This window comes from Crocuta crocuta, unplaced genomic scaffold (genome assembly GCF_008692635.1).
Source record: "Crocuta crocuta isolate KB4526 unplaced genomic scaffold, BGI_CrCroc_1.0 scaffold14, whole genome shotgun sequence".
Classification (NCBI taxonomy): domain Eukaryota; kingdom Metazoa; phylum Chordata; class Mammalia; order Carnivora; family Hyaenidae; genus Crocuta; species Crocuta crocuta.
Window position 1 is genome coordinate 153,512 of NW_027530209.1, and position 12,589 is coordinate 166,100.

Genomic DNA, 12,589 nt, shown 5'->3' on the forward strand with positions numbered 1-12,589 from the left:
TTACATAGAGTTAAGGTATTTTCCTATTACTAAATCAATTCCTGTATTATAGTGCCTTTGGTAACTATCTTGAGCATGACACTCATGCCCACTCTGATATACCCCATTTATTTCTGTAGGCTCATTTCTTTTCTTTTTTTTTTTTTTAATGTTTTATTTATTTCTAGGAGAGAGAGAGAGAGACAGCGTGAGCAGGGGAGGGTCAGAGAGAGAGGGAGTCACAGACTGAAACAGGCTCCAGGCTCCGAGCTGGCAGTCAGCACAGAGCCCGACGCGGGGCTCGAACCCACGAACCGCGAGATCATGACCTAAGCGAAAGTCGGACGCTTAACCGACTAAGCCACCCAGGCACCCCTGTAGGCTCATTTCTTAACACCTCTTGTTCCCATCAAGCTGCTGTCAATATCATGGTTTTCTTATATGTTTGAGTCTTTGATCATACTGCATCTTTTTCCTTAAATACTTATCCTCCTCTTGCTTGCCTGAACCTTGTGAAGACCTATGTCTTTCAATATCCTGGTGAAGTTTTACTCTTGGAATGTAGCCTTTTCTGGCTGGCCTATGGCCCATCTTAATAGAAGGACAATGTCCTTCCTTGTATTTTGCTTAACATTTAATAAATGTCCCTTGAGGGTTGCCTGGCCGGCTCAGTTGATTGAGCATGTGACTCTTGATCTCCAGGTCATGAGTTCAAGCCCTCCAATGGATGTAAAGCTTACTTGAAAAATAATAATGATGATGATGATGATAACAATAATAATACATTAAAATACTTTAAAAAATTAAAAATAATGCTTTAAAAAAGAAATGGTCACTGAGTAAATGAATAAATATATAAATAAACCATTTGGGAAATAGCACACACTTAAAATTTTAATATAAGTCTGCAGTTCCAACTGGATTTTTTTAAATGTAAATGTCTGCTTCCAGGAAAACAGTGGACGTCAACAATTTTTAAAGAATTTGAATGTCACTCATGTGAAAGAACTGTGATTTGCACACTGTAGATTCTAAATAAATATAAGGCATGATGCTTATGCCTAACAGATCCAAAATATAATTGGGGAGACTAGGCTACAACATGGTTACTGTTAATTGTTCCAAAATATCAACAGTAAAATGGAGTTTTAAAATATTTTATTACTGGGGCGCCTCGGTGGCTCAGTCAGTTAAGTGTCCGACTTTGGCTCAGGTCATGATCTCACAGTTCGTGGATTCGAGCCCCACATCAGGCTCTGTGCTGACATCTAGCTCAGAGCCTGGAGCCTGTTTCAGATTCTGTATCTCCCTCTCTCTCTGACCCTTCCTTGCTCATGCTGTCTGTCCATCTCTCTCTCTCTCTCTCAGAAATAAATAAAACATAAAAAAATTTAATACTTCATTACTAAAGTCTGAAATAATATATTCCAAAATATTAAGGGAATTTCTGGGTCATAGAATCATTGTAATTTTAGGGGTTTTTTCTCTATAATTTCCTAATTTTACAGGTTTCCTTCATGACTATCTTGTAATACTTAAAAGGTAAGAACACATTATTTCTGACAAAAAATATAAAACTAAAAACATTACCATTTTAGTAATGCAGATTTGGAGTTGAAAAACACAAATTGATAAACAATATTTGGAAAGGCAACTTGACATTATATCAAGATACATAAAAGTTGGATCATACTATTTAACACATAATTCCCCACCAATATATTAAAGTTGTAAAAACAGAAGAATGTCCATTACATTTATAATAATTTAATAAACAGAGTCAAGACAAATGCTCCAAAATAAGTGAGTGATTTAGATTATATGATTTTGGTAAACTAATCTGCACTCATTAAAATAATAAAATCTATGGAAACATAAAAAACATGAAACACTTAAAAACATATCATAATATTTATTACAAATTCTGGCTAAAATGATATAAAATATACATTGGTAAACATGAAAAAATGCAAAATAAAATATTTATAAAGTGATAGAGAAGTGCTGTGTGTTTCTCTTTAAAACTTTTAATGTCACAATTTTGTTGTTATTGTTTTATAACAATGATTTTAAGTAGAAAGTGAAGGAAATTATAATGCAAGTAAATTATTACTGTATATTTTGTATTTTCAATGTAAGTTTTAAATTCCTTATATATGAGCTATCAATGTCATGTATCCAATTAGTACCAGGCTTAATATTATTCTTTATTGTAATATTTCCTTGTACATGGTGTTATAACATTTAAAGGATTACACTTCATTTTTGATTTTTAAAAATTTTTTGTAATGTTTATTTATTTTTAAGAGACAGAGAGAGAGAGAGAGAGAGAGCACTAGTGGGAGAGGAGAAGAAAGAAGGAGACACAGAATCTGAAGCAGGCTCCAGACTCTAAGCTGTCAGAGTCCCAACGTGGGCTTGTATTCATGAACTTCAAGATCATGACCTGAGCTGAAGACAGATGCTCAATGGACTAAGCCACCTAGGTGTCCCTTTAATTTTTTAAATATTGACTTATTTTAGAGAGAGAGTGCAACAGAGTGCAAGTGGGGGAGGGGCAGAGAGAGAAGGAGACACAGAATCCGAAGCAGGCTCCAGGCTCCAAGCTGTCAGCACAGCGCCAGACATGGGGCTGGAGCCCATGAACTGCGAGTTCATGACCTGAGCAGAAGTTGGTTCATAACCTGAGCAACCCAGGAGCCCCTATTTTATGTTTGTTCTATGATCACCTATCAGATGACTATCAGACATTCTGTATAACTGACATAAATATCTTAAAATATAACCACCAACAAATTTCACCAAGATATTTTTCATGTTCTCTCTCAAAATTTTACAGCACTATCTCTTATAATGTCATCTCATTTCCGGGTTTATTGAACCTCAATACATTATCAAATACGGAAGAACTCCATTGTTAAAAATTCACTTATTCCTGATATTGTCTGGAAACTGTTTTGGTTATCTCTTAAGAAAGCTAATTTATCTCACATTTGTGGGTTTGAGCCCCACGTCCAGTTCTGTGCTGATGGCTTGGTGTCTGGAGCCTGTTTCAGATTCTGTGTCTCCCTCACTCTCTGCCCCTCCCCCACTCCCGCTCTGTGTCTCTCTCTCTCAAAAAATAAACATTAGAAAAAATTTTTAAAAAGAAAGCTAATTTACTGAAATAAAGAATCATGTGGTTAATTTTGAACAAAGTGAAAAGGGTCACAGAATCACTATCAGGAAAGCAGGACAGCCCTGGAAACATAAGAGACTGAGACTAAGAACCTAGGTCTCTCAGAGTGTCTCTTTGCAAAGTGTGTACCCATCTAACACCAGATGGATAAAACTGGACAGGATGGCAGATGAAAGGGAAATTCCCCAGTGGGTGAACTGTTTCCCTACTCTCACAGAGCAGGTGTACTGAAGACAGAAGAGATCAGAACTTGTTAATAGGACAAGCCAAAAAATTCAGGAATTTGCAAATTGAACAGGTGAAAATGTAACTGGTGATAATTGAAAGCTAATTATCGTCAGCTAGCAATTGGCAACCAGGTGTTCTGCGTCACCTAAAAGGCAAAGCAGGGAGGACTGTGAAGATACTTGCTTTTGGCACAGATGAGATAAATTAATTTCCTGCCTTAAGTTTCAGTAAAGGAAAATGATTAGTCTGTTTGTTGCTGCTCTATTTTAGCATGCCTAGGAGCTAACCACGAAAGAACAAGTGTTGCAAAGCTAAGTAATTATGACTTAACTTGTGTGTAAGAAGTGCTTTATATTTTTCTAAATTGGCTACATTCAAATGAGTAAAGGCAAAAATATGATAACCACCAAGACCTCATCAATGGGCTATACGCCATTCTGGTAACATGGTGGTTTCACTATTTAAGCAGTGCTAAAAAAAAAAAACAAAAAAAAAAAACTAGGAAAACAAAGGTTCCAGGACTATTGATAGATTTTATATATTCCTTAGACAGATTTTTTAGAATCTGAAGATTAGATAAAGTTATGTATTCAAGGTCATAAAGATAGTAAACAGTAAATTTATAATTGGTATTAAAAAAAATCCTGATCCCAATGTCTATGTTCCTTTTTTTATTATACCATCTCGCTTTTTGACAGAAAATTTTCACTTGCTAAAAGCAATAGCAGGTTTTCTTTTCCATATTAACTCCCTGTAACTCCAAATATTCCAAATTATAGGCATTTCAACAATTTTTAATAAAGATTTGTATACAAGTATAGCATTTATATAGGAAAGCCTACATAGATAGCATAATTGAACTGTTGAATGAATGTAAATAGGTGAATGCATCCATCTAACTCTGCCTGCCATGAAGCAGAACACTAAAAGCAGTTCAGAGACTCCTCTGTGCCCCTCATATACTTTGTTTCAGCATCCTTTCACTGCAAATTATGTTTGTGAGATTTGTTCTTGTTATTGGGGTTATAAATAATGCATTCATACTCATTGCTATATAGTTTTCCGTTATATTAATACATCACAACATATTTATCCATTCTACCTTTAGTGAACTTGAGGTGGATTCCAGGATCTGTCCATTACTATTAACACAGTGAATTTTTTTTAAAGAAGACATGTATGCATTTCTGATGGTTACATACCCAGATATGTTATTATTGATATGTTATCATAGGGTTTGGCTAGTTTCAGCTTTTGCAGCCTATCCAACAGTTCTCCTTTCCAAAGTTTTTGTACCAGTTTATACTTCCACCTGCAATTCATGAGAGTTTCAGTTACTCTACAACCTTGCCCATCCTCAATATATATCATTTAGTTTTAGCTATCTGAGGGGCAGTTTGAGCTCATAAATTACAATTGAGGCCTAATGAGGTTAAGCCCCTTTTCATGTCATTTTGCCCATTTGAAAATCCTATTTTGTAATGTACCTAATCAAGTATTTTGCCCAATTTTGTTAGTTTTGTCAATCTTTCTCTTACTGACTTTAGAAAACGAATATACTCTGAAAAAGAGCTCCTTTTTTCTATCATAATACTGTAATGATCTTTTTTTTAACTCCAGATCTCCTTTTTACCACATAATAACAGCTTCTGATAAAAAAAAAAAGCTGCTTTGGTTTTGGGGTGACTGGGGGTTCAGTCAATTGAGTGACTGACTCTTGGTTTCAGCTCAGGTCATGATCTCCCTGTTAGTGAGATAGAGCCTTTGTTGGGCTCTGTACTGATGGCATGGAGCCTGCTTGGAATTCTCTCTCTCTTCCTCTCTCTCTCTGCACCTCCCCTGCTCATGCTCATTCTCACTCTCTCTCAAAATAACTAAAAAAAAAAAAAAGGTTTTCATTTTATGAAAAAGTTTTATGAAAAGCTTTATTTTTCTTAAAATTTAGGTGAGGTACTCTTTTTGTTTATTTAAGAGGTTTTTTGTATCCCCAAAGGCTGTAAGTGTGCTCCATTATGATAATTTTTTAAAGAATTTTCTCATTACTCCTACATTTTTCATTCTAATTGCTCAAAAATTGTTCATAATATTCTCTTAGAAAGTCTGTAGAATATCTAATTATGTATGTTTTCTTACTACTTACACTAATATTAAAATTTTATAGCTCTTTCCTCTCCCTGCCTTCCTTGCAAGAACTTTGTTGATTTTATTGATCTTTATAAAAAATTAATTATTGTATTTCTTAATTCTAATTTAGGTCTGCTTATTATTTTATTGATTTTTACCATAATATTTTTAATTTTCTTCCTTCTATCTACTTTAGGTTTAATTTTCTGTTTTTTCCCCAATATATTGGGATGAATGCTTACTTTTAGTCTTGTTTTCAACATATTAATTTAAGGATACAAACTTCTCTCTTATCCCAGATTTGTTGCATTCTACAAATTTTGAAGTGATGTGTTTTCATTATCTTTCAATTAAAATCTTTTATAAATTTCATTATTTCTTTAACATAGCTATTTTAAAAGACAAATGCTTAATTTACAATTTTTAATTTATCTTTATTTCCCTTTATTATTAATTTCTAGCTTAATTTTAGTGTCAGAAATCATAATCTATAGTATTTTAATTCCTAAGGTTTATTACAGCTTGCTATAAGCAGCACTATGCGATCAATTTTGACTAAATTTTCAAGTGTCCTTGAAAAGACAGCTTATTTTGCAATTGTTTGTTATATAATACACATACATGTTTGCGTTTATGTGTGAAGATATTTATATAATATATAATTATATGCTTGTATATAAGATATATAAGCAAACCTGTATACCATATAAACTTGTTAATTACTTTTTCATTACATTCTTCAAATATCCTACATACTTATCTTTTATCTGCTCATTCTATCATTATGTAAAAAAATACATTCAAATTTCAGACTGTTACTATGGATTTGGTTAGTTCTCTGTTACTTTATAAGCTTTAAATGTACATTATTAGGCATATATGAATATAGAATAACATGTCTTCCTGATAATATTAACTTTCCTTAACCCTAAATTATCCTTCTATCTCTAGAATGTACGTTAGCTTAAAAATCTACTTTGTATTATATTAGGTAGCTATATTAACCTTTCTTGGTTAGTATCTTTTATATTTTATTTTCAACCTTTCCATGCTTTAAATTTAAGCTACCTATCTTGTAAGCAGTGTTTAAATAATTTACATATTTTCTAGTCTGGCAATACTTTTTTTTTAATTGTAGCATTTCATCCATTTATACTTAATGCAATTATTGATCATTTAATGTTTAAATATTACTATTCCCCATACACATAAACATATCTGTATATACGCATGTATAAACAACACAATTTTTAAAAATTATTTTAATTTTAATTTTTACTTGGATCATTCAGTATTTATTTGACTTTGCCCGCATAGTTGCTCTTTTATATCATAAGTCTTATGTGATCTTATAAATCTCTCAGTAGCTTCAGATTGTTTTGATCTCAGTGTTACTAAATGTTCCTCTTGGAGAATTTGTTTTAGGACAAGAAAGTCTATCAAAGCTAGTAAACTGACAAGAAATTTATGAACTGTGAGTCTGTACCGGGACTCCCTATAGAAATAAGAATCTGCAGTACCTAGAAAAATTAGACCTCATTTAAATGATATTGGGAAGACTTAATTGTCAAGCAGAGCATTTTTAAAAATATTTATTTTGTGTGAGAAAGAGAGAGAGAGCACGCAGGTGGCAAAGGGGCAGAGGGGGACAGAGAGAGAGAGAGAGACAGAGACAGAGAGAGACAGAGACAGAGAGAGAGAGAGAGAGAGAGAGAGAGAATATTCCAAGCAGGCTCTGTGCTGCCAGCAAAGAGATGGACACAGGGCTCAGTCTCACAAGCTGTAAAATCATAACCTAAGCCAAAATCAAGAGTCAGACACTTAACTGAGTCACCCACATGCCCCCATCAAAGGATTTTAAAGTAGAGTTTTGCCTATAATTAAAATACCTGTGTAGTTTCTGACCCAAATGAAAACATGTCACAAAATAGAATTTATATAACATTTGTGGACAGAACATACACTATAAGTTTCTTTAGAGCTTTTTTCTATTTTAATTTTTTAAAAAATATTTATTTTACTTGTATCCAGCCTCCACGAAAATTGTGTTATGCTTCCATTTTAAAATTTCAATTACTGGGGGTGCCTGGGTGGTTAAGCATCCAACTTCAGCTCAGGTCATGATCTCACAGTTCGTGGGTTTGAGCCCCACATCGGACTCTGTGCTAACAGCTGAGAGCCTGGAGCCTGCTTTGGATTCTGTGTCTCCTGTCTCTCGGCCCCTCCCTCACTCATGCTCTGTCTCTATCTCAAAAATAAATAAAAAACATTAGAAAAAATAAAGTTAGAAAAATAAAGTTTCAATTACTTAAGAACACGCTTCCATAGACAGTCCCAGACATACATCTTCACGTAGCATATCAAATTGCTTTGATGATGTTTGCACTCTTTGCCGGTCTTCTGTGCAGGACTGTAAGTTTATCATAATAGAGACAGAACCATGCTGCATATTTTATGTCCTCAACAATTAGTATAGTAGGGACTCCATAAACATTCAGCAGTTTTAAAACCTTTATGCAGGGATAATCTTCCTCAAAACATTTTGCTACATTTTCAAATATTTTTCAGTAATTTTTTCATTTATTAAAAACTACTTGTTGAGGGTCACCTGGGTGGCTCAGTCTGTTAAGCATCCAACTTTGGCTCTGGTCATGATCTCAGGATTTGTGTGTTTGAGCCCCACATGGGGCTCACTGCTATCAGCACAGAGCATGCTTGAGATACTCTGTCCCCCTCTCTCCACCACTCACTCTCTCTTTTCTCTCTCTCAAAATAAATAAACTTAAAAAAAAAAACTACTTGTTGAATATTGAGCATTAAATATAGTCAATTCCTTTGAGAAAATGTGCTACAAAAGGTTATTTGTTGTTATTTTGAGGGTTTTTTGTTTTGTAGTTGTTTTAATGGTGGTGTTGAACATGCTTAATTCTCACTGAGAATAATCCAGCAGAGAAGGGGAAAGTGAGAGCAATTTTAAAGAAGAGTAAAAAAATAAGCAATGGATGGGGCGCCTGGGTGGCTTAGTCGGTTAAGCATCCGACTTTCGCTTAGGTCATGATCTCGCGGTTCCTGGGTTCCAGCCCCGCGTTGGGCTGAGCTCACTGCCAGCTCAGAGCCTGGAGTCTGTTTCAGAGTCTATGTCTCCCTCTCTCTCTGACCCTCCCCTACTCACGCTCTCTCTCTCCTAGAAATAAATAAAAATTAAAAAAAAAATCAATGGCATATAGTTTCCAAGAAGACAGAAGGAGTTACTTTAGTCTTAGCCAAGAGCTTTTGAAGGGCTGGCTATCCCATTATAGGAGGAAAGGATAATGGTTAGAAGAACAATGAAGTTAGAGAATTAGTTCTCTTTGGTCTATTTCTTTCTCTTTTGTCTCTATAAATAGAAAGTAAGATGATATGCTGACACTGAGGGAGTCAAACTGGGAGTAGGATGTTGGATGCTAGAGAATTAAGGAAAGTGGAGAAACTTTAAAATATCAAATATGGAGGGTAGGAGTGTTGCCCAGAGAAATGTACCGGGATTGCTCAACATTACTAAGAGTTGAGTTAGTATCAAGTGTTTGAAAAAACATTTAAATTACTGAATGATCTTTGGAGGTTTTTTTTTTTTTTTAATTTTTTTCCCTTGTTCTTCTGTAAATCTCAAAGCAAACAAGTGTTCAATGGAGAGGGTGCCATTTAGGGAGGGTAGTTCCTGAAATGAAACCACATGTCAAATCACAATGATATAAATCCACTGAAAACCAGTATGCATATTTTCAGTTTTGAGCCACTACTTCTGCATCAAAATGATAATGCTACTTCATCAAAGCTAAAAGTGCTATGAAACAAAGACCATTATCTTTCACCCCCCCAGGTTTAATTCCAGATCACCTACAGGGGATAGAATATGTTCCTGTACCTATAAATCCTCATGCTTATATATGTACTAAAGCGAAGAAAGAAACTTCAGACAAGTTTGGCCACATGAAAAAGGATGTGTTAAATGGGTTACATTTTACATGATTTGCTTCTAGGGACATTTATGTCTTCATTATTAAAAGCAAAAGACTAAAGGTGCAGTTTGTGAGAAGAGAAGACTAAAACAGCACAAATAGAAACAAGACAAATAACCACTTCTGAATTGCTAGCAGAGGGTGAGGAGAGGTTAAGTACCAAGCAGTTTCTAGGTAAGATTCATAGAACTAATTCAGCTTGTTCTACTTCGGCCGGGGAAAACGTAGGTCTCTGTAACCATACCAATAGTTTGGGAAGAAGAGTGAGTCCTCTTGCCCTATAGACAGCAGGTCACAGATATGCCAGGTAATGCTAGATTATTTAAGGTTTCATTATCTTCTTCATGAGCTTCCCCTTAGACCTTTTCCTTATTCATGTCCATGGTTTGGTCATTTCACTGCTCATTAGCATCTAAATTAAAGAGTTGGAATTTAGGTTAAGTTGAGATTTGTTAGATGCTCTAAGAGAAAAGACAAAGGGGGGTGGGGGGNTCCGGCCCCTTGCTCCCTTCTTGGAGAAACTCTCCATTCCCTCTTTTATTTTTTTTTAATTTTTTTAACGTTTTTAATTTATTTTTGAGACAGAGAGAGACAGAGCATGAACGGGGGAAGGGCAGAGAGAGAGACAGGGGACACAGAATCTGAAGCAGGCTCCAAGCTCTGAGCTGTCAGCACAGAACCTGATGCAGTGCCCAAACCTACAAACTGTGAGATCATGACCTGAGCTGAAGTTGGATGCTTAACCGACTGAGCCACCCAGGTGCCCCACCATTCTCTCTTATAGACATCCTGCTCTTAACAGCAGACACTGTCTCATGTGACCCAGCCCCCTGGCCTTCAGTGATTGAAGGAGGCTAATTGTCGACTAAGGACGAACCAGTTAGGATTTCTTTCCTGTGACTGTAGAATTGTGTCACATAGACATCAGCTATTTTTTTTAATTGGGGTCTTAACTGAAGAGAGTGCATCCAGTACAAATTAGGATCTCACACCTAAACTGAGCTAGGCTTTAGACACAAGATGATGTGAACAGATACAGGGAGAGGAGCAGAGTTTAGAGATCATGCAGGCTTGAGGGAAGAAATAGCAGAAAGACTGACTTTTCCAATTCTCATCCTTACAGCTCACAGTACCTGCCAATAACTCTTATGTCTAACCCCTACACCTTTCCAAAAAACCTTCTCACCTTATATCCTCACTGTTTTTTGAAAGTTTTTATTTAAATTCCAGTTACCATACATGTAATATTAGTTTCAAATGTACAATAGAGTGATTCAGCATCTCCATACAGTACCTAGTGTTCATCACAAGTGTACTCCTCAATCCTTTTCATCTTTTAACCTACACCCCTACCAACCGCTCCTCAGATAACCATTAGTTCATTCTCTATTTTTAAGGGTCCATTTCTTGGTTTGTCTCTGCCTTCCTTTTCCCCCTTTACTCATTTGTTTTGTTGCTTAAATTCCACATATGAGTGAAAGCATATAACATTTGTCTTTCTCTGACTTATTCTGGTTAACACACCGCTGTCTAGCTCCATCGGTGCTAACCCAGTGAGTTGAGTTTCAATCCTTGTATCTAAAGAAGCTTTGTATATACATCCGTATGTACACATGTGACTGGAGTACTAAGACAATTTGGGGCCCAATCAGAATTCATGATAAAAATACACTATTGCCATGTGTCAGGAAATGATATTGCGTTATATATTCATTAAAAAGTCACTAAAGACTATCTATATTCTATATATAGGTGAAAAGTCAAAAAAGTGTTTTAAGGGGAAAGAATCTATCTGAGAGCTCTATGAAGAACAAACTGGAGGAAATGCCTGAACATTTGATTAATAAAGCTGATAAACTCTCAGCACAATGTGGCTTTTAATTTCATAATCAGCTGCATATTTCACTTTGGGAAAAATTTAAATTACATTATAGTGAAAAATAAAACTTGAAAGACACAAAAGACAACTGAAGAAGTAAAACAAGTCTACCAAGGAAGAGAGACATGAGCAGGAAAGAAAGCATCATTACTAATGAGACTAAGACCTGAATCCCAGAGACATCCACCATCCTGCCTCACCACAAGCAAAATCACCACTATTTCCTCAAACAAGCAGAGAAAAGCTCTGATCTTTGGCTCTAATAGGAGATTATTAACATCCAAAAGAAATGATACCTGCATCTACTAGAGTACTGCAGAATGCCCATTATACCCCAACATCCATTCTCCAACACCACCTCTGCTCAACTTCCAAGCCAATAAATCCCATCACTGAGTTGTACAATCTCTCTCTGTCTCTCTCGCACATACAGACAGACACACACACACACACACACACACACATACACACCCATCAACTACTACCACCACCACCACCACATGATGTGTTAAATGTTAAATGCCACCCACCCTAACAATAACAATGTACCTGAGAGGATCTGACCTATGAAATGCCTCAGTAAGATTTATCAAAGACCTTCATTGACTATAGATAAAATCTCAATTCCTTAACATGGTATGTAAGGTTCCTTGTGATTGCCCTCCTGCTTACTTCTCCAGCCTCATCCCATCCCAATCTCTTACACTCTGACCCTTTTCTAATGAATCTCCATTATCAGAACTCAACATACTCCCTGTCACCCTGTCCCATTGCACATATTGTACATTGCACCTGGAGTGTCCTACTGCTTAACTCAATTCAGAGGTGCCTGGGTGGTTCAATAGGTCAAGCATCTGACTTCAGATTTTAGCTCAGGTCATAATCTCACAACTGTCAGTGCAGAGCCTGCTTGGGATTCTCCCCTCCTTTTCTCTCTGCTCCTCTCCTATTCATTCTCATTCTCTGGATGGATGAATGAATGAGTAAATAAATATATAAATAAAACATTTAAAAAGTAAAAATAAAAACTCAATTCAGATTCACTTCCTTTGGAAACATTCATAAATTGCCTTTCCCTTCCTACTCTTTGAGACTGGACAAGCCATAATTATCCTACTTACAGTATTTTCTCCTCTACTTGGCTGTAACCTCTTTAAATCTTTTTTATGTTTCTTTTATTTTTGAGAGACAGACAAACAGATA